Genomic DNA, 22336 nt, shown 5'->3' on the forward strand with positions numbered 1-22336 from the left:
CTCCCATGCAGAAGGAAACAGAATTTGGATGTTGTGGTTTCTAGGTCTAGGTTCTACCTATAGAATCACCTTTTTCAATTTTTATTCTTTTTGGAAACTCTAGCTCTTTGCATCATAAATAGTGGCCTTCCATATCTGATGTGTGTGTGTCTGTGTGTGTGTCTTTTTAAGGGGGAGGATGGCATTACTGATGTGCTTTTATAAAGGATTCAAGGTTGTCTGGATCCTCAAAGAATGCAATTGGAAAAAAAAAATACTGTTTCTTTGATTCAATGGTGCTTACATTTGGGCAGAGTTTTCTTTTTCCATCCTCAGATACAGTATTTGAGACAATCTGCCCACAATGGAAAGCTTTTAGAGCTTCAAAAGTGTAGGCGAACCAAATCAGAATTAATCTCTGTGAAAATGGAGACTCAGGCACATGGAAAAAGTTTAGACAAGAATCCAGGCAAGAGGCAAACCCATAGAAAGATATATGACATCTTCCCTAATTCCAGGTGAGCTGGAGTAGGACAGGTGAGGAAGGACCATGGGGAGTTCCAGCCACTCATATAATCCACCCTCTCACCTGTGCCTAGAGAACTGGGGTCTCTGTTACCAGGGGGTCTAGCTGATTTAGTTCCTATGTGTCCTGTGGTCTGACATGCATTGACCCAGAGGAGACTAACTAAGGGAAGTCTAGGCTAATTGGGGCCACGATAGCGTGGCCAACAGCTATTCACTCAAAATGAACTAACCAGATCAGTCTGCAGGGTAAAACCATAGCAGTGTTTGCTTTTATTATCATATTGAAAGCTGTGTGTTTTATTGGGGGGAAAAACTCTTAAAAAAAAAAAAGCCTTGCAAACCATAGAAGCAAAAAGGGTGGAAGATAATGATGATCACCTTTGAATACTTGGTATATACCCAGCAGTTTTTTTTTTTTTAATATATGTGGATTTCTCGACATATGCTATCTATTTGATGCTCATACCGAAAGAGCACAGGACTCATAGGAAGGAGTTCTATTTTGCCCGTTTTCTCTGTGAGGAGCCTAGGGTTCAGAGAGGTTAGGTGACTCTCCTGCAGTCACCCAGTTCACAGGGGCTAAGCTGGGATTCCAATCGGAGGGACAGGACACAAACCCTGTGCTCTTTGTCATGCCTTGTGCTTTTCGTGGCACAGAATCAGTGTTGGGGGAACTCTGCCCAGCATCTCTGGTTAGCAGAGTGAATCGCTTTTATCGTTTGCCAACGTGTCATAGAAAAACCCAAAACCACAAAAAACTTAAAACTTCTGCCTCTAGGAGATTTCCTATTGACCACCTGAAGTTTGGTGTGGTTACATATTATTTGAATATCTGTCCATCTTATAGAAAGTCTAACAAGAGTAAAGAATTTTTCATTTATGCTAGCTCCTACATTAGTTAAAAGTCGCCTCTTCCTATATAACGCTGTGCCCTGGGAACTCTCTTGCTGCCAGAAACTCATCTGGAAATGCTGAAAAGTCAGAATTTGGGGCCTTTATACGGACTAATATTACCAGCTGTGAGTCGGCTTGAACATCAGTAATATGATATTTCCCGCTACAATTTGATTTGGTTAAAACGTGTTTGAAGTTCACCCTTTTATTAACTAGAATTACCACCTCCTGTAACTGGAGGGCCCCTGAGAGCAGGCTGCTAGTGCAATCCAACCTCCTACCCACCATCAGCGCATTTCCTGGCAACAAATACTATTAAATTGATAACTACAGAAACAGGTCAAAATGTCTTTTCAATAGTTGCTAATGTTCTCCTAATGCTCCATGGCCTCCCTTTGATTCTCCTGCTAACATTTTCTATCACATCACAGCAGCAACAACTAGTGAAGAGAAATGACTAGAACATGGTGAAGCTTGTGGAGGATGGAGGCGCTCTTAGGAGTTTGCCAGATTGCTGGATAGAAGAGCTACGTATTCCTCAGGGCTGGGGGGCCCTAGCTCAGCTCTGCATGTGACCCGGGAGAAAAAGCCGGGTCCCATCTAAGCCTTAATACCCATGTCTGCAAAAGAGGAAACTCAAGGTGACTGATTATTCAAATTTGCAAAACACTCTGAGTTCACAGGAGGTAGGAGCCTTGATTTATCACAAAGCAGTCAGTTTTAAACTTATTTACTCTACTTTCATAACCATACCCATTAGGGCCTTGACTATCCAAGATAGAAACTTATTTTCATATCAAAAAAAATGTGACTGTGGCATATTTTTGTAACAGAAGACCCTCTGCAATCATCTGGGGTTTGATTATTCACTGTGTAAACCTACATTCCCCACCCCCCCACCCCCGCCTCTCCCAGGAAGAAAGTTTGCTTTTCTGAGTTCACATCACATTATGTGACCAAAGATAAAGATGGGGGTGGGTGGGTATAGTTGCATCGGGATGTCGCTGATTCTAGGCAGACTAGTTTGGCTCCTGAGACAGCCACCTATACAGTAAGCCTCCTTGTTCATGAGGTGCATTTCAATTGCCAACACCTCTTCTGAAATGCAAACATCCTGTGTGTGGGGGGGTTAAGCCATTTGTGCCTCATGCTCTAAGCACTTTAACCCCAAGAGAGCTACCCCCGTTTAAAGTAGTTTTGGGGGAAAAAAAATAAAAAAAAAAATAAAGTAGTTTTGAATTAGAGCTAGGGGAAGGCAGGGAGAGGGAGAAGAAGGAAGTCAGATTAACACAAGGACCTTGGGCCCTGGAGGCAGAGGAAAGGAGGAAGGGAGTGGCTATGACTGAAAAGGACTCAATTTCCTTTGCCATTTTTGCCCTGGGCCTCGTCTGGAGAAGCCAAGGTTTATGAATAAATAAGGCTTTTGGCTCTTCTGTTGTGCCACAGTTGTGCTGGTGCTAGACAGGAGATCGGCACTGATTTAAAAACTTGCCAACTTCAGCCTACCTGGTTCAGGCAAGAATAGGCTACTCTAATCTGCAATTTAAACTTGCAAAGCCAACACACAGTCTAGGATGATTCCACCAGATTCCTCCCTCTTTCTTTCCTTTCCTAGAGAGGAAGAGTGTGTAGAAAAGAGGGTAGGGGAGAAGGAGCAGGGAGAGGTGCAGGAAGCTAACCCTTCCTGAGTGAGCCTCTCTCTGGGTCCTCCCAACAATCCTGGAGGCATTATAAGTGATAGGAAGTATTTTTATAGGTTCAGAGAAGCTAACTAGCTTAAGGTGACCAGGCACGTTCCTTTTTTACATGTAACTCTCCCTGCTCCTAGTTTCTCCTGTATATTTCCTCCTCCTCCTGTTTAGAAAATGGTTTATGGGCCGGTCATTTAGAATAGATCTTTTAAGAATGTTGAGGGTTCTGAGTCGTCAAAAGCATATCTGGCTAGGAGTCTGGAGGTTTGGATTCTTCTGGTTAAATCCTGGTTCTAACACACTGTCACTGTGGACAAGCCCATGCATCTCCATGGGGTCTAATCCAGACTTTATGATTTTGTCATTCATACTCTTCTAGGTGGTGGCAGGGGTTAGTGTGTATGTATAAAATTTAGCAAGACTCATTCTTATTAGATGCCATATGGAGACTAAAGAGAGGAACTTCCTCCTCCTCATGCCAGTTCTGAGTAAGAAGGATGAAGTGATGGGCTGAAGGCAGGAGGGGACGTGGGGAGGACAGAGGACACAGCTATGGCAGCCGCAATGGTGGAAGTCTAAGAGAGACAGAAGCCGGGGGTCAGAGCTGGGAGATCAGCTTGTTTTTAAAATACCCTGGTGTGTCTGATAGCATAATGCTTGGGAAGTCCTAGTCTAAGGTTACTTGAATGTTAGATGTTCTTTTTTTTCAATCTCAATTTAATGGTTGAAGTCTATGTTAATCATCCAATAAAGGGCAAAGACTTTAGTACCACAACTATTTCTCCCAAGTATCAACCTCTAGCAAAGGAAAAAAAAAAAAAAAACCAAAAAAAAAAAAAAACAAAAAAAAAACCCCACCAAACTTGGCTGTGACAACTACTACTGAGTTTCTGATTACAAGACAAGACCATCTTGATTATAATCATCTCAAGTTGTCTGGAGGATGGAAGGAGTGATGGGTTCTTCAGAACCACATTATATGGACAAAAATCTTCTAAGTTTAATACAGGAATTAGCTTGTGAGGAATTGAAAGAGGATTATTTTCAGTAAGAAGAAAAGACATGTGCCTGATACCTTCAGTTGGCATGCCAGGAGAACATAAATTCCAGGTAGGACCGACTATATAATTTGTAGGGTTTAAGGTAAAATGAAACTGTGGAGCCCCTTATTTAAAAATCATAAGAATTTCAAGATGGCAAGAGCAGAGCATGAATCCCAAGCACACAGCCCTACTAATAAGCATGGGGCCCTAGAAGGTAGCCCTGATTCTAGTTATTGTTTTCACTAAGCCATTCTACTCCCCTAGTTGCCAAGACCAAAATTAAGAAACATGCACTACTGTTCTCAAAACTCTCAGTGAACCCTGTCTTTCTAGGGTAAGGACGCAACTGAAGTCTGTAGCAAGGATCAGAAATATCTGAGGTCTGCCAACATGTTTGATAGATCGCAACTGCACTGGCTTCTGCTACGTTTGTCACAGACACTAATCCCCACTTCTGTCACAACCCAGAGATGCCCAGGATATTAATGTCTGGGAATTTAAACATATTTTCTAAAAACACAAATTTCCCTGAACACACACACACACACACACACACACACACACACACACACACACCAAAACAAGCAGAAGTTACTAAAAAGAAACTGACTTTCCTGGATGTTAAGTCCTGTCCTCCTGTCCCTGATTTCTTTCTGGCCTTACCTTGAGCAGTTCTTGGACATGTGCACACAGGCTCAAAGCACAGGTGAATTACCACAATGACTCTTTTCAGTTTGGGAAAAAATAGAGGAAACAGGAGAACCTGGTCATAGCCCAGTAGAAACTCCTTGTTTTCACTAACAGTATGCTTGTTCCCTCTCTCTCTCTCCTTATTATGCTAAGTTGGAACTATGACTTCACTTTTCATGCAAGCCAGTTTCTCTTTCTTGGATGCTTGGAATGGACCAAAAAAAAATGTTAGTAGTTGGTACCAGTCATGTCAAAAACATCACATTTATTTATCTTCACCTGCCTTCCTCATATCATTGCTATTCCACTGAGGTCTATATATAGAAAGTAGAGATTAAATAGCCAAAATGAACATCAAAAGAATTGTAGCAGTAGATAAAAGTGGCCTCCTTCCCAATGATCTTAGGGGCTTTATATATACTGAGTCTGATTCTCATTGGGACAGACGGGGAGCCTGGGCAGCTGCCTAGGATATTTGTATAGGTTGAAGCTATTCTCTCTTTATCCTTGTCCCATTTTCTAAAAAAGTAAGTGTCTAATACAGAGCACCAGTTCATTCTACAGCCAGAATTATACTTTGATACTACACCTTGATTCAGGATTTTCTTTACAGTGTCTATTGGCAAAGCTAATCATTTACTTTGCTTAGTAAGCTTCCACTGCCTTTAGTTCAGGCCACATGGGTCCATAAGTAGATAGAAATGTGTTTGAATCTCTATAATCATGCTTAGATTTCCAAAAGCTGTCCATCTCATAGAGGTGATAGAGGCTTACTTATCATTTCTGAATGTTTTAACAACTGGCAATTAATAACGAAGCTCTTAAAAAAAAGTGACTGACCTTCACTACAGTTGCATATATGAAATCCTGATTTGTTTATTTTTAAATCATTCTCCCCTCCTGTAAATAGATAGCTATAAATATATACGTTTATATACACATGTACAATCAGCCTTAGCAATACTGCTGTGAGGGAGATAGGATAGATGGTTTTCTATTCATTTGACAAATGCACTGTTATATAGAAGGGTTAAGTGATCTGTCCTGTAAGGAAGGGTGGAACTGGGTAAAAACAACCCTGCCACATCTGTTCTCAAGTTATACCACTCTGGAATGGGGCAGCCATTGTTTTTGGGCTACCTGATCTAAAGATTAGGCAAGGCAATTTTCTGAAAAAAAGAGTTTAACTCTTTCTTCTGTCTCTCATACTTTCTCTCCCTGTCTCTTCCCCCTGAGATTATTATAAACTATTGATAAATGTGCCTGCTCTGTGCTTATACTTGCTCTTTGTGGGCTCTGATGGGTTTTAGCTTTTAAGAGAGCATCAGAAAAAAAAATCACCTCCAAAATGTTCGAAGGATAAAGAGAGCTGGAACAGTTAGTTTGAGTTAATGTGCCTAATAAAAGTTGATATTGATACAAGTGAGGTCTTGGACTCTCCTTACACAAGAGTTAGTCCATAGGCTATAGAGTGATAGATCACTCAGCAGAGGCTTTTTGGAGGCAGGACTTGCTCATCCATACCCCTGTTGTCCTCCTGGGATCTCAGCTGAGGGCCAGAGTTTCTGTTGCCTCTTTCTGCTTTCACTTGCTCCTACTGTACCTTAGGGGTGCACCCTCTAAATTCCTGACCTTAGTCTTTCTCTGTGATTGGTACATATTTGCATGTCACATACAGTGCTCTTATTTGATTAAAAAGAAAGGAGGGGGGCGGGCTGTTATTTGTCCAGAGAAAGACTATTCGGATATTATTTTAATTCCTTAGGAGCTATTTTGTTGATTATTTGTGGGAATAAAAAAAAAAATCTTACGTTTCTTGCCTCTGCTCCTACTTCCCAATGTTATCTGGTAAATGCTTAGGAAATACAATTTTAATACATCCTAAACAAAACTTAATTGTGCAAGAAAACCAAGAGAGAAGAACATATAATGAATTTGGAAGCTAAATGTGATATGTTACTTAATTCTGAAATATCTGCCATTCTTACTCGTTTGTATCAGAATGTAACACTGTTGACAGATTAGCTATCCACGTGAAGGTTCTTTTTTTTTTTTTTGAATGAAGGGACAGAATTATAAGTTTCCTTTCTGGTGATAAGAACTACAGCCCCTGCAGCACAACAGCACCTGAGTAGCATCTGCTACATGAAGCCGGCTTCTGTGATTCCTCGTGAAGGAGGCTGTACTATCAACATGTTCAAGAAAGCTGCTTCTATTTAGGACCCAGACTCCACGCAGGGTGCCCGCATTTCCCTCGGAACCTCTGCTGGCTGTCGTCCCACGAGGTGCCCAGTCTGCAGCTGCCACTCAGACGTGTGTGTGGGCCAGGAAGGGACACGGAGCTCTGTCGTACCAGTGCAATTATTGTAAGGAGCTAGCTTTGCTGCAACGGCTTTGCTCTTTTATATTCCAGGCAACACGCCGTTGAATATAATTCATAATGAACATATTCAACATTTTTCCATCAGTTCAATACATTATTCATAAATATTAGAGATGGAAAAGACCTAGTAGATTACTGAGTCTAAACCGCCTTCCCGCACCTCCATTCCCCCCAACTGTTGATGCTAGCTCGAAACAACAACAACAAATCACCCAGGAAAAGCAACAGATTCACAATTTTTAAGTAAAAAGGAAAGCTCCCAAGAAGCCTGTGTGGAGGGTGGGGAAGTCCGAGGCCTTCCCTTCCCACTGCTGTGGCTCTCTGAGGACAAGGACTACTGGTGACTCTTTGCTGTGAAGACAGGCCAAGGGAGAGAAATGCCCATTTCTCCTCTGGAGAATCAGAATTCAGGGTAAAGAAAGCCCAAGAGGCGATACCATGTCCTGGGGCAAGTGCTTACTATCTGTTTCCACAACCCGGCGTGGACTCAGGCACTCTTCTCTCCAGTTAGAAGTTGAGATACTGACTATAATGATAAAAAGAAAATGTATAAATAAATAGAAAGTTAAAACTACTAGAGAATGCTCCCTGGGATTATCTGTACTATCAAGACAGGAAAACTTTGCAGATGCTACTGTCTCTCTAGAGGAATAAATGCTTGCATTTTAATATTCTCAGCAGCTGGTTCCTGTTGAATACCATCAGGATGATTCAGCCACCCACCAGGAACACCAGTAACAGCAAGTGCACACGCAGAAATCTGCAAAACTTTCTTCTCTTGATGCCAACACCATTACTCTGGCAAAGTCAGAACCCTTTACTGAATTACCAGTTCTACTAAATGTGACCCTTTCCCCCCCGAATACCAGCACACTCTCGAATAAATGGAACTTGTGGCTGAGTAAGAAGCAACATCCTTCCTGACTTGGGCATACCCTGCTAGCAGTCTCTCTTTGGCCATGGTCATATGACCTGCTCCTTTTGACATTTCTCATGTATTCGCTGTAACCTTGAAAGACCAGCAAGATCCGTACACACCCCGAGTCCAAATTGCACGTCATCGCACTATAGTGGAAGCTGTGCACTTAATACTGTATCTCTACACTGACCTGCCTCAGGTTATATCCTCACTTCCATTTTTCAGAAGTTTTCCCTTTCCACAGAATGTGGCTGCAAGCCAGGACAAACAGAAATGTGTAGATGAACGCCACTGACCACCGATATCATTAATACAGAATTACCATGCCATACTCGAGTTAGAGAAAAGTCTATACTTGCCCCCTTCTTCAAACAGACAAGATTAGGCATAAAGGGGAAAAAATGCCAAAGATGATAGCTGGCTATCAAAATTGTCTCACTGCCTCATTTTCAGGTCCCCAAAGTAAAATCTAAGGACATTCAACACAGATTCAGGTGCTCTCAACAGCCATGAAAATATATGGCTGGAGAGGGAATCTATAAATGTAATGAATACACAATTGGCTTATAACAGATGCAACTAAAATTAAATTCAATATCTTGACCTGCTCTCCAAAGTGAAAGTTTCTAGTTCAGGCTACAGACAGAGGTATAACAAGCTCATTAATCACATGAACCAGAACTGTAAGCTGACATTTCTGGGGATGCTGCAAAGAGCAATCCTAAGTGGTTGGGGGGGGTCTGTGAGGAACCTGGAAGGGAACGCGGCACTGATAGTGCACAGGGAGCAACAGATACCCTTATGGCATATGTAGGTCAGCACTGGCCACAACCAGCCACCATTCCAAACTTCCAGGAAACAAAGTAAGGCCCTCTATAAGGAAGTAATAGGCCCTATGGACTTTCATAAGAAGATTCAATATAATTTTATTCAGTCCCTATTATGTAAAAGTCATTGTGTTTGTATTTGTTGCCTGAGGAGATAATGAACTCAATGAAGTCCATCTATGACCTCAAGAAGAATGTTGCTGGGAAAGAGCTACAGACAAGGGAATATTAATAACAGTAGTAGTAACAACAACAATGATATCAAGTGATAGCCACATGCTAGTCCTCGTGCCATGAACTTTCTATACTCCATTTCATAAAATTCTTACAATATCTCAGCAAGGTAGTTATTTTCCTATTTACAGATGTGGAAAGTGAGGCTCAGTGAAGTTAAGTGCATTGCCCAAAATTACATAGACTTGTTCCTTACATTACAAATAAATACACAAATGCCTAATGTGTAAGACAGAACACGACAAGAGCTGTTAAAAGACAGAGAATATTGTCATGGTGCCTGGGTAGCTCAGTCAGTTAAGTGTCTGACTCTTGATTTCCACTCAGGTCATGATCTCACGGTTCATGAGTTTGAGCCCCACATTGGGCGCCCCATGGAGCCTGCTTGGGATTCTCTCTCTCCTTCTCTCTGTCCCTCCTCTGCTCATGTTCTCTTTCTCAAAACAAATAAATAAAACTTAAAAAAAAAATTTTTTTAACGTTTATTTATTTTTGAGACAGAGAGAGACAGAGCATGAGCAGGGGAGGGTCAGAGAGAGAGGGACACACAGAATCTGAAACGGGCTCCAGGCTCTGAGCTGTCAGCACAGAGCCCGACGCGGGGCTCGAACTCATGGACCGTGAGATCATGACCTGAGCCGAAGTCGTAGGCTTAACCGACTGAGCCACCCAGACGCCCCAAATAAATAAAACTTAAAAAATAAATAAATAAAAAGAGTCTTGTAGAAATAAAGAACACCAGGGGAAAAGGAACAGGGATGTGAAAATGTGGTGTGTGCTTAGGAAGCAAGGAGTAGCCCAGTCTGTAATGTGTTTAAACTTGTTGGCTCAGCACCCTCTGATTAGAACTCATACTTTGATAAGATAATAAGATACATCCATCTGTACAAAAAGATTTCTAGGAAGAAGGACTTCTTTTCAAAAGATCTTCTGGCTACAGTTTCTCAAATTTTTTTTTCTCTTCCTTCCTTCCTTCCTTCCTTCCTTCCTTCCTTCCTTCCTTCCTTCCTTCCTTCCTTCCTTCCTCTTTCTTTCTTTCTTTCTTTCTTTCTTTCTTTCTTTCTTTCTTTCTTTCTTTCTTTCTTTCTTTCTTCTTTCTTTTTCTCTGTCTGTCTTTCTTTCGGTGGGGGCAGATGGAAGAAGAGATATGACATACACTTTGGAGGAGATATGAATGTCAGGGGAGCAGTGTTAACTGCAGAGGATGTCCAGGAAGTGCAAGATCTGGATGCATTTTCTTTTATTCCTCAGAATGCCTTATCTTTAGTACATGTTTGCCTCTGCCCCATTAAGGTAAGGTTATTGGTTAAGGCAATAGGAACCCAAAGGGCTTGGTTCCTTTGCTCTCTTACTCAATTACTTCTGGAATATCATTTAGTTTTTATTTTTATAAAAAATGTTTTAGGGGTCAGAATGTGGTATAGGAGCAGTAGCTGGAAAACCTGAGTTCTAATACAATTTGCCTTCCTCATCTCGAGAAAATTTTGTCACTTCTCTGTTTAAATTTTCTTATCAGTAAACTAAAGGGTTTAAGCCCAGATAGCATTTCTTAATCTGTCAACCCCCCTGTCCCTTTTGATGAAAATAAAACCTTATCCTTTTCTGAATTTTTTTCACTCTTCTCTATTTAGATCCCTGGTTCACAGAATCCATTGTACATCACCACTAGTCAAGATGAAATTCGTGGAGCTTTATTTTCTCTATTTTTTAAGCTTTCCTATTAAAATTTTTCCAAATATAAGTCATTGTAATACATAAAAAATACATATTTTCTCAAATTCTATGTGGTCTTGTGACCATATATTCAGTATTTTTTTTTCTGGAGAGCTTTCACTCACCCATATTGAGATATGTAAGGCTCCTTCAAGCTCTAAGATGTAATGATTATGATTCTATGATGCTGACATTTGCTTTGTTGACACTTAACGCAGAGCTTTGCAACTTCAAACAATAGCATAACAAGTTGCTATAACAATTACACTTATAGGAATCTTTAAGCAGATGTATACAACATCTCTTTACCAGTATCACACTGGACAGCCAAAGCTTAGGAGGTTGTTAAAATTCTTCACTTGATTATATCTTATAGAAAAAAGGATTGCCTTCCTATCTACTTTTAAAATTGATCGACTCTATTTTTTTCCGGCATGTTAATTTTCCAGCATGCCACAGCTTTAAACATTCTCCAATAACTTTAATCACTAGCCCCCACCCTGTCACAGCCCCTGTGTCTCACCCTTCTGACCTTCCCCACTGAGTTCACTCTTACTGATGTAATCATACATGCTTCTTTGTAGTGACATTCGTCACAGTGCTCATTTAGAATCATCATCATTCCTACTGCACCCTAGGTCAACGGAACTAAACGTGCTTATGCAATTTGTTGCCATTTTAATTTTGTCAGTTAGGACTTCTTCATCCAGAAGAACAATTTATTTTATCTGATCGATATATAACTAGCCAGTCAAATGACTCTGAAAAATTGGCAGAAAATCATTCGTTGGGGCAAAATTTTATATCAAAGAGAGGGTTTTGTAAATCTGAAAAGTGGCATTTCACTGACCTTGAATCCACAGGTCCAAAATTTATTAGTGTGAACTTAGTTTTTCAGTCTATTAAAGCAATGAGCCTAAAATATAGGTGATTTATACTTACGTGTGTGTTGAATTTAATAAACTAGTCGAGAATCAGGCATTTTTAAAGAAATCTTCAGCCTGTTCCACATTGACTAATTCACTGATTTTGAGATATAGTGGAAAATATTCTTTTTGCTGTAGCTTAAACTTTTTTTTTTTTTTTTTTAATAAATAGAGCTCAGAGACTGCAAAGTGGCAATGTGGGTCACTGCGACATTCTATATATTTCTCAACTTTGCTCTTTCTACTGTCAGGGTATGCACAAATAAATAAATCCACAGTAGTTTAAAGATAGAAATTTGGCTTAACTATGAAAACATACCTTAATAGACCTGAAAGCTTGGCATCTCATCATGGCTGTATTTTATAAGGCTGACAATGCCACCTTATAAAAGATACATTCGGTTATTTTCATGTTCGATCAAAAGTGAGGGTTTCAGGAATGGGAATGGATTACAGATTGTTCTCTCCTGGTTATTTTTGGCTTTAAGTATATTGATCATTTTATCATTTTCTTGTTTTAAACTGCTTTAAACACAGCACAAATGTTATTCTCATCATGCCAGAAATGGGTTTGGAATTGATTTTGAGTTTCCATCAATTTTACTCTTTGCTCTCTGTGAGAAGTTTTTCACTTGCTTAAATTCAAAAGGATAGTTTTGTTCAAAAGATGTCAGAGTACAACATTTAGAGATCCTTAGCTGGACAAGAAAACTCACATTTTCTGCTTTAAAAAAGAATAAAAATCATGAATTTATTACCATGGACTTTATTGAAATCAGTGAGGAATCATTCATACGAATGCAATTTCAAGGGCGTCCTCCCTCTTTCTCTTCATGTAAGTGTTCGACAAAAGCATGTATCTTCTGAGAAGCCGGCCTGATTGGTCCAGGTTGGCACTGTTTCAGTGTTTGGCCTACGGCGGCTGCTTAGGAATAATTTTGTCTCATCCTCTCTATTTTCCTGGACCGTATCGGACTCAGACACGTGGTATGCAAAGGAAATCCAAGTCCCTTAAAAATGCTATTTCTTTGGGTTCTAAAGCCAAGCCGAGTTCTACTTTGGCCAAATGATCTTATCAAGATTTAGCAAGAGATATGCAATAATATCTCCAATCTGTGAGCAGACATTCACTAAAGAAGATAATTTACTACATACAGAATACATATATTTTCCCTCCTGATACTGGGGAGGGACATGATCGAACTTACTCTATTGGCACTGAGAAAAACATAACACTGAGACAAATTTTATGGCAATTATTCATTTCAGTTAATTTAGAAAGAAATAAACAAGTAGTTCTTTCCATATTAAAACAGATACCGGAGATCTATTTTCAGTTATTGCTGAAAATATTTTGGCTTCCATAAAGGCACCTTACTAACACAGCTACTTTGCCCTCCTCTGCGCTGTCACAATTCAGAATTTGTAACATTTCAGCCAGGTTCTCTAGACTAATTGGATGAAACAATTGCATTACAGTGTTAAGATTCCTTTGCAGAATCAAATAAGAGGAGATCTGCACAGTTCAGATAGCCTGGAAGATTTGTAACAAATACAGCCCAAATCCTACATGTTCCATACATTTTTCTGCATCTAAAGTCATGATCACTTGTATAATAAGTGCTAGGATTTAACTTCACACTTAGGACTATCAACACAGGGAGATATTTAGATATGTAAACTTCATTTCCCTACCCCATCCTTACTTTTCCCCTGTACCATGTTTTGGGTTTCAGAGCAAAAGCTTTATCTCTTTTGAAAAGTGCCAGGAAATCTCTTCTCCAGTTCTCTAGGCCCTTGATTTTACATGTGTAGTAATGACATACCTTGAAACAGCCCCACAAAGCAGAGTGGGACATTAATTTAAATACAGACTTAGGGGGAAGAGCTCCATCTACTGAATCAGTTAGATCATAGTTTGTACCCTACAGTTATCCCATTCACTACTTTCAACCTCTCAGAGGCTCTGGAGAGAATAAAGAAAGTTATAGCCATCAAACAGCTTTGAGTCTGAGGCCATTTTGACTATTTCCCAGATACTCTGAGCCCCTTTCCTTCACCCTTCCCAATCTCCAAAGCTTTCCATGTTTCAGTATAAAAGAAAAATGGGATGCTTTGCTATATAAACCATCCTTGGAAAGGCAGGAAGCCTTTGGTTACTAAAGGAAAAGCCTAGATAGCTAAGGGGAAAGCTACAGAAAGAAAACCACTCCACCTGGCCAGCTGAGCAGCCCAGGTAAAAAGCAAAGAGAAGTCTACTTACTCCTCCCACCTTGCATCATTGCTGGGGAAGTCTGCAGCCACCCAGGACCAGTTCTTCTGGGCTCTCCCCAGCTGCACAGTGTTGTTGTGGCATTGGGAATTTGCTGTGGCTTCGTAAGATTATGGGGATATGCTTCAGCAAGCCAAAAGAGTCACAAACAAAATTCAGGAGAGAAAAAAAAAAAAGTACAAAAACAGCTGATCTTACTGGAGAAGCTCTTGGCATTTTCCTACATATGCCACAATTTTCTTTGGTATTTCCTGGTTCTGTGATCAGAAAAATTATCTTATCATGTTGATTACTGTTGTTTTCTCAGGGTTGCTGGGGGTGAGGGGTAGCACAGTGAGGGCAAACAGACAGACTGGGCAATAGCAAGGTAAAAATGACTTCTCCCACTTGTTTGAAAGTTTTCCAGGCGATCACAAGGTTAGAAAGTTTCTTCTTCATTATACTGAAGATATATAGAAATCATATATAGGAAAAAATGGCCATAGTCTTTCTAGACTGGGAAAGTAAAAAAACTTCTTAACACAGTCACAGATATGGAACAAAGCAAACCGTATCTGAATAAACTGGAATGTTAATATAGCTGCATAAAATTCAAGTGTGTGTAAGACTTATAAAAATGCTCTATAAATTAAGATACCTTATTAGAATACAAATAGACATTAATAAGTAAATACATATATTAGATAATCAGATGGAGACAGTAGTTAACTGGATTTCTAAATTATAGAAAAAATAGAATACAATAAATTAATAAAAGTTTGCATTAATGCTAATCCTCTTTTATGTAAAAATAAAATTAATATAAATGTAAAGTGGAGTTGCGTATCTGGGTCTGTGTGTCTACGTATATCTGCACAAAGTATTTCTGACTGACATTGAAAGGTGATATGTTGCATGGAAATCGAAACTTTGAATTATTTTAAATTGTTCATTTAAAATATCAACATTAACCTGGCAGTTTTTCTCTTTCTTTTTTTTTGTTTTTTACACATTTATTTTTCAGGTTCTGTTTTAAAGCATGAAAGGAAAGACAAATTAGAAAAACATTGCATATCAGTATGTATTTCGTAAAAGAATCCACCTGGATTTGCTAAAATATTTAGTTCTCAAAAAAACAAAAACAAAAACAAAAATAAACCCAACAACGGCTCATTGGATTTTTTTCAAGTCTTTCCAAGACAAGTTCAGTTCTGAGTCAAGAAAACTATGAGAAATTTCACCTCAAAATGAAATTTGTTTGGATAGTTATAAAGGCCCGAAAAACAACATTATCTCCATCATAACTATAACAAACAGCTAATGAATAAATATATTTCTGACAAGAATCGATCAGAATTGCAAAGCCTGGGAGGGTCATCGCAGACTTGAGAAAGGTAACCAAGTGAGGAAACATCAAACGGAGTTAATGGAGATAAAACCTTCTGAAAAATGGAAAGTGTTAACAATCACTGACAGGAAAAAATATACTTCCACAACAGTGACAACAACAAAACAAAACAACCCAAAACAACTGGAAACACATATCTCTAGGAGCAAAATATATGACTACTTATTAAACAAGAGGAGAACCTACTTCTTTGTCATTCCCTTTGGAAGCCTGGCTAAAAAAAAAAAAAAAAAAAAAAAAAAAAAAAAAAAAAAAGAAAGAAAGAAAGAAAGAAAAAAAGAAAGAAAGAAAAAAAAGGTTGCACAAAAGATACATGTGTTCCTTTTCTGGTATTATTACAGGCCCACCTAGATTTAGCTTTCGATTCCAGATGAGATCAGGCATGTTCAGACTAGCACATCTTTGCTCTGTAAGAACAGAGCTGCTACCATTTCACTGGCAAATTCTCGTATCTCCAAATTTATGCACAATAGATGCCCTTAAAAATCTGCAGATTTTCTACTTCAGTCAAATACCTTACTGAGTTAAATTTCTTCTTAATTTAGTCTGCTAGTATGAAGCCGAAAAGTTAAGGCAAGCGACTCCTATAAGAAAGGAAAGTTGAATAGTACTTACCCTAAGTATAATGTGCAAGCCTGAATGGGGGAATCTACTTTTGCTCTATGATTTTTAGAAGGGAGTCCAGGTCTAAACTCAGCTCTCGCCCTTTTCCCTTCTGGAAAACTGAGTAGACTCCCTGAAGGTAGCTCTGAGAAAGATCATACAATTCAACAGCCTTACCTGTGGCCATTCAGAAGACTGCACTTTGGTGTGTGTTTAAAACTATGAATAAAGTCAGACACAGCGCATGCTCAGCAGGCAATTTAAAAATATTTATAACGTTGTTGTTTCAAAAACAAATTTCCTCAAACAAAGCAAAACTCACATTTCTTATCCATGCCAAGTTTAACGTTCTGAGACAAAGCTGTTTTGGAGTTTTCCGCTGGGGGAAAGAAAGGCTTCTAAAATTTTTTGTTGAACGAAAAATAGTTCTCCCTTCCCTTTTGGGTACTCTTAAAGGGGTGGAATAAATTTCCCTCCAAGTTTCAACAGAACTCACCTCTGGCTAAGATAAGCATTAGAAATTTAAGGTCTGTGAAAAACCATTTTAGAGAAAGTAACAAGGAACTAACAACAGTGGGCTTAAAGAATGTAATGGTCATCTGAACATTCAGGGCTGTCTAGTTTATTACTGTACTTTAAAAAACCCTGATACAGACAGGATATATTATGCTTATGCGTAGATAAAGTACATCATGATGAGAATAATGCATAGGCAACCAGCCATTTGCACACACCTAGAGAAGTTATGTTTTTCTTCTGCTAGCTAAAATCTGAACTCTCCAAAATTGAAAAACAGATACATCAAAAATTTAGGAGAAACCCCATAACAATGTTAGTTTAATTCCTCTGTTTGATACAGGAAGCATGGAGGGAAGGCAATCACATTATCAATTGGCTAAATTGCAAGTTACACAAAATAAAAATAAAAATTTGATTAAATATGATTCTCAAAGTACCAAATGCAGCAGGAATGCCTGTGTTACTCCTGCCTAGGAATTTCTTTCTCTTCCCTGAGTATCCCCAAGTTATGCCATTTTACCATCTATCACCAAACCCTTCACGGCCCCCCAGATCTGAGAGATCTTCTTGAAATCTCCCACTTAATTCTGAAGTCTCTGAATGACTTTCAGCCCTTGCTCTACTTTGCAGGGGTGCTCAGCTGACCTCACAAAAGCTCCACAGACACATCGTTCAGGATCTCTGATGCTTTCAAACTCAGCAGAGGGTGCCAAAAAAAAAAAAAAGCCAACGATTAAAAAAAAAAAGTTTATTAAAGTGAAACTAGGAGTGCAGATTTGAAGAAGTTGCTTCTACTTTTATTTCCCTCTCAACTCGGCACAGGTGTTTCCTAACTCACACTACCCTGCATGCTGAGGAAGGGGGGGGGTGGTTAACTTAAGGTAAGGGAGTGGGCCAAGGGCCGACCCGCAGCCAGTTAGGATCTCTACCCTCATGTGTTAATGGATGTGTTTAAAAATGGACCCCCCAAAAAGCCTAGAATGAGGTTTCTTTTTGGCAAATGATTAAACCAGTATACTGAAATAATTAAAGCTTTGTCCTTAAATAAAGCATCAGATCAACAGAACAAAAACAAAGATAAAAATTGCACACACATATGCATGCGCGCACACACACACACACACACACACACACACACTCTCTCTCTCTCTCTCTCTCTCTCTCTCTCTCTCTCTCTCCCTCTCTCTCTCTCACACAGATACACAAAACTAGCGGGTGAGGGGAGAAGGAAATTAAATAAAAGAAAACAAACAGAGTCCTAACAGGCCATTCTCCGAAAAGGAATCTAAATAAAAAGTCATATGATATCTGATAGTGCAGGACACGTCGCCAAGAACTGGAGCGGATTGCCTACAGGAAGAAAGGGCCAGTGTATTCCAGCTCAAAGAGCTTTTCTTTCCTCCTCCTCTATTTTTTTTCCCTTTTCTCCTCGACTGTGAATGTGTTACTCTCAGGTCAGATCCACGAAGAATCTCAGAATGACAGCTATCACCTTTCACTGTACTCTTGGCGGCACAACTAGCTGATAGGAGCTGCCTGAGTTGGGATCAAGAGGGGCTAGTGCAGCTTTCAGTAACAGCCTCTTACCCGTAGCCCTTCTGCCCCTTCATAGACCCCTTTGGTCACATAAAAAATAGACCAAAAACAAAAAACAAAACAAAACAAAAAAAAAGCGAGAGCAAAAAAAAAAAAAAAAACAACAACAACAACAAAAAAACCAAACCCAAAAAACCAAACCAAAACAAAAAACAAAAATGTAAACACAACAGCCCACAGCAACAAAAGAGTTCAGGGGAAAAAAAATCAGAAAGAAGCCAAAAGTGTGTGTGTGTGGGGGGGGGGAGCTCTTGCCTTCAATATAAAACTTTTTAGAGACTGAGTTTCTTTTCTCTTATTTTGATGACTTTCTCTTTAAAGATCCTTTTGTCCTGAAGCACTATTAGAAGCATAAAAATCTTTACAAAGAGAAAAGTCTGGAGGCAATACAAGAATCTTCCCGAAAAAAATACATAAATATAAGGGAGCTACCCTAGAAAATTTTGGATTTGTCAAAAGTTCCCCTAAATCTAATGTCTTTCAGGGAGTTCAAGTGGCCACCTAGTTCTTGTTTTTTGTCTGAGGGTCATTACTGAGGCAACACATACACAAGTAAGGTTTCCCGAAGAGTCCTTGTTATCAAGTTACTTCAAACATAAGGCGCTCACACCTCCCAGCCAGAAGGGTTTACTGACTAGTAGACATCACACTGCCCTGATATGTGTTACACTCTTAAGAAGTAGTTATATAAATGCAGTCTAAAAATATGAAAAAATGTATATATCTATATTTTCCCTACAGTTTTTCTCCCCAGGGACAGGAATAGATTGTATTTTCAGTGAATGGAAAAAAAAAAAAGAAGAGAAAAGAAAGAAAAGAGTTTCTGAATCTTGAAACAACTGTTGTAGCTCATTTTCACTTGGTAAAATACTTATCTCTAGTTAGGTATTGTACATAATACATATTTAAGGATTTTTCTGGTGCTTGTGCATTTTCCTCCTTGTTCTGTTTTATGTCTGTTAGGTACCTTAAAAAGATTTCCAAGTGACAATCGAGATACAAATGCATTAGGAGGAGAACTTTTAGAAAGAAAGCATTTTCTTGAGTTTGTAATTCAAGAATATTAGTATAAAGATATAAATGCATTTAGAAAACGATGGAATTGGTTAGTACATTTTGCACATACAGTTCACATGCTGATTTCTTTTTTTCTTTTCTCGGAGCATTAATTTGAAAATGATAAGCATTCTGGAATGTTTGCTACAAACACAAATTCATGGTAAAAATATACAAGCATAGGCAAAAAATCAAGTGGAGAACACAAAGCTACATGGCAGTCAGCATCGCTGAAAAATCTCTGTCTAGACTCTATTTCACTTGAACTAGTGTATCATGGAGGGGGCAAGCCATCTCTCCGGGGTTTTTGGCATTTACGTAATTAGATGGAAACAAAAATAAAATACAAATATCTGCTCCCTTTAGTACCTTTTCTTTAATAACTGACAAGTGACACAGGCAGTACCAACACTTGTGAGACTGAGTGAACTAGTGCACCCCATTGGCATTTGGGGAGCCCGAATCCCTTAATTAACTTTTTACCCAAGTGGCAAAAGTAGAGGATGTTCTTACCACTAAACTGATTATTTGGTGTACTCTCCTTCTCCCCTCCGCAGGATTTTGGGGACCCAGAAAGGGTAAAGAGATGATAAGAGAAGATACATCCTGAACAACTTTTATTGTGAGTAGAAAAAAATAGCAGAGTGAGCATAAGAACAGTTGGATTTAGAAAGATTAAAAGAGGAGAAAAGAGCAACATATCCAACTTCATTAGCCTTTTTCCTTTTTGTTTTTTATGTATATATCTTGGGGTGATGGGGAGAAAAGATAACCGGATTTCTTTTGAATGTCTTTGTGTCATTATAGAGTGAATGTTCTGTTCCTGTCTCTTTCTTTTTAGGCGAAAAACTAATAAAAATAGAAAAACATATATCAGACATTAAGCTCACTTCCCCCCCCCCCCCCTTCCCTTTGTAAAGAACTCTTTGTTCTCTAGTGAAAATGCTGAAAAATCCCCGGGCAGCTACTCCCTGAAACAAGTGCAAAACACTTAGAGGCTTTTGGGCTGGCTGGGAGCCAGGAGCCCTCCCGCTGTCTGCTTAGAAGAGGGAAAAAAGAGGAGAGAGGGAGAGGGAGAGAGGGGAAGACGGATGGGGGGGCAGAGGGAGAGAGAGAGAGAGAGAGAGGGAGAGAGTGAGGGAGAGAGAGACGGAGAGAGAGTGGGAGAGAGAGAGAGGTAGAGAGAGAGGGAGACAGAGAGAGAGAGAGAGAGAGAGAGAGAGAGAGAGAGAGAGAAATTGGAGCTTCCTTTAATAGACATAGGAAGCAACGTTTTTTTTTCTTTTTCTTTTTTTTTCAAAACTGGCGGTCAAGCGTTAAGTAACTCCCGTCCAAATCCACCTGCTAGAAATGAACTTGGGTAACCCCCCAGGGGTGCACAAAGACAGGGAAGACAGTAACATACTCCATACTCTTTCCCACCCCCCGTTGTACTGCTTCCATTCTTTCTGCTCCCATACACAAATGCCCACAGATCTCACGCCACCCCCCCTTACCCCCCAACAACAAACACAGCGAAATACATGCTCCCTCAGTCTCCTAAAAAAAAAAAAAAGGCTTTTCCATCTCGGTTGCGACACAGTGATAAGGGGTAGCGAACATCTCATACCTGGTGTGAATGCTAATCAGTCAGGAGTTCTCCTTTTCCCAAGACAGGGAACTGTTTCCTTCCAAATTTATTAGAACCTCCTCCACTGCCTCTTTGAAAAACCTTCTTTGTCACCCTCTCCCAAGTCCCGATACTTCTTTAAAAAAAAAAATGGCTTCGGAGCTCCTTCTATTCTTGATATTGATTCTCTCTCTCTCCCCCCACCCCTCCTCCTCTCTCCTGTCTGTGTCTCTTCTGAGTGGTCTATTGATAAGTCCCTGGAGGCACTGGGTCAGCCTGCCCGTAGGAAACCAGACACAATGCACAAATCTCCGAGTGCCATTCTGCCATCAGCAAGCAGACCACGTTTAGGAGAGAGAGAGAGGAAAAAAAAAACAGTAGAGCAAGAGACAGAGAGAGAGAGAGACCAACCGAAGGAGGGAGAGAGAGACCGAGAGAGGAAGAGAGAGGGGGGAGAGAGGGAGAGGGGGGGGAGAGAGAGAGAGGGAGAGAGAGAGGGAGAGAGAGACACACACGGAAGGAGAGAGAGAGTGTGAGAAAAAGACTGATTGGAGCAGGAGGGAGGGAGAGAGAGAAAGGGAGAGGGAGAGAGAGCGCGAGGGAGAGCGACACTGCCAGTCAGGTTAATCATCCCTACTTTAATTAGCTGTTCGGCTTAGACATAAAACAATTGAATTTGAATGATCTGTCAGCAGGCTCGGCTGAACCAAAGGGGAAAAGCGAATATTACAAAAAGACTGTTGGTGTGTTCTGATAAGCAATACTGCTCGTACTGACAAATCCTCAAAGGGGGAACTATTAAAACTTACAACTAAACAAAAAGTGCAAATACAAATGGCACTAGATAGAGGTCTTTTAAAAAAGGGAGTTTTCTCCCCTAGTTTTATGAACAGTAGATATTTGTGTGCAGGTGCCCATATATTAGGGTCTGCGTGTAATGTGTGAAAGTTTATTAACGACGGTCTAGGAGCGTAGCAGACAGATGCTGCAGAGAACAAGACAGGTACAGTCAGATGCCTAGTCTAGATCTTGGAGGGAGATGGATGCTGGGAGAAGAGGCACCGTGGCAAGAGATCAGCACAGACAAAGTCAGTGGGCAGACAGGCAGACAGATTTTAGGCACGGCACGATCTCGTCTAAAAAGGCAAAAGTTCTGATGCAATAATAGGTGCAAAACAATCCATCCATCCTCTCTCCCGGGAGCACTCTAAGGTACAGTTAAAATGGATTAATCTTTGTGACAAACAGAGCTGGCAAGGCAGACTATGGCAGACACTGAAGGCGATTTGCAGACCCAGAGAATACCAGAGCCGGAAAAAGCCACGGAGATCAATCTCCCCAACGCCCTAATTTAGCAGACGAGGAAACTGAGGCCCGGAGACTCAGGCCAATAAATTACAAAGGCAATCGCAGGTTGACATTGGAACCCAGGGCCTCAGCAGCCCACCAGGCTGGTGCTCTGCCTGT

At 40.0% G+C, this 22336-nt stretch overlaps 1 protein-coding gene across 50 annotated transcripts in view; it reads right to left on the minus strand.

The window, feature by feature from the left end:
- Positions 1 to 22336, minus strand: part of ZBTB20 (zinc finger and BTB domain containing 20) — a 789483-nt gene that overhangs the window by 121024 nt on the left and 646123 nt on the right. For 2 of the 50 annotated variants that reach the window (XM_045036383.1, XM_019839769.3), the window contains exon 1: positions 20870 to 21273. The exons of 46 other annotated variants lie outside the window; for them this stretch is intronic. The gene's annotated coding sequence lies outside the window, so the exon portion shown is untranslated. Of the gene's footprint in view, positions 1 to 14090; positions 15709 to 20869; positions 21274 to 22336 lie in introns of those variants that run through there. 2 more of the 50 variants (XM_045036384.1, XM_045036382.1) reach the window with 1 other exon arrangement.

This window comes from Felis catus, chromosome C2 (assembly GCF_018350175.1).
Source record: "Felis catus isolate Fca126 chromosome C2, F.catus_Fca126_mat1.0, whole genome shotgun sequence".
Taxonomy (NCBI): Eukaryota; Metazoa; Chordata; class Mammalia; order Carnivora; family Felidae; genus Felis; species Felis catus.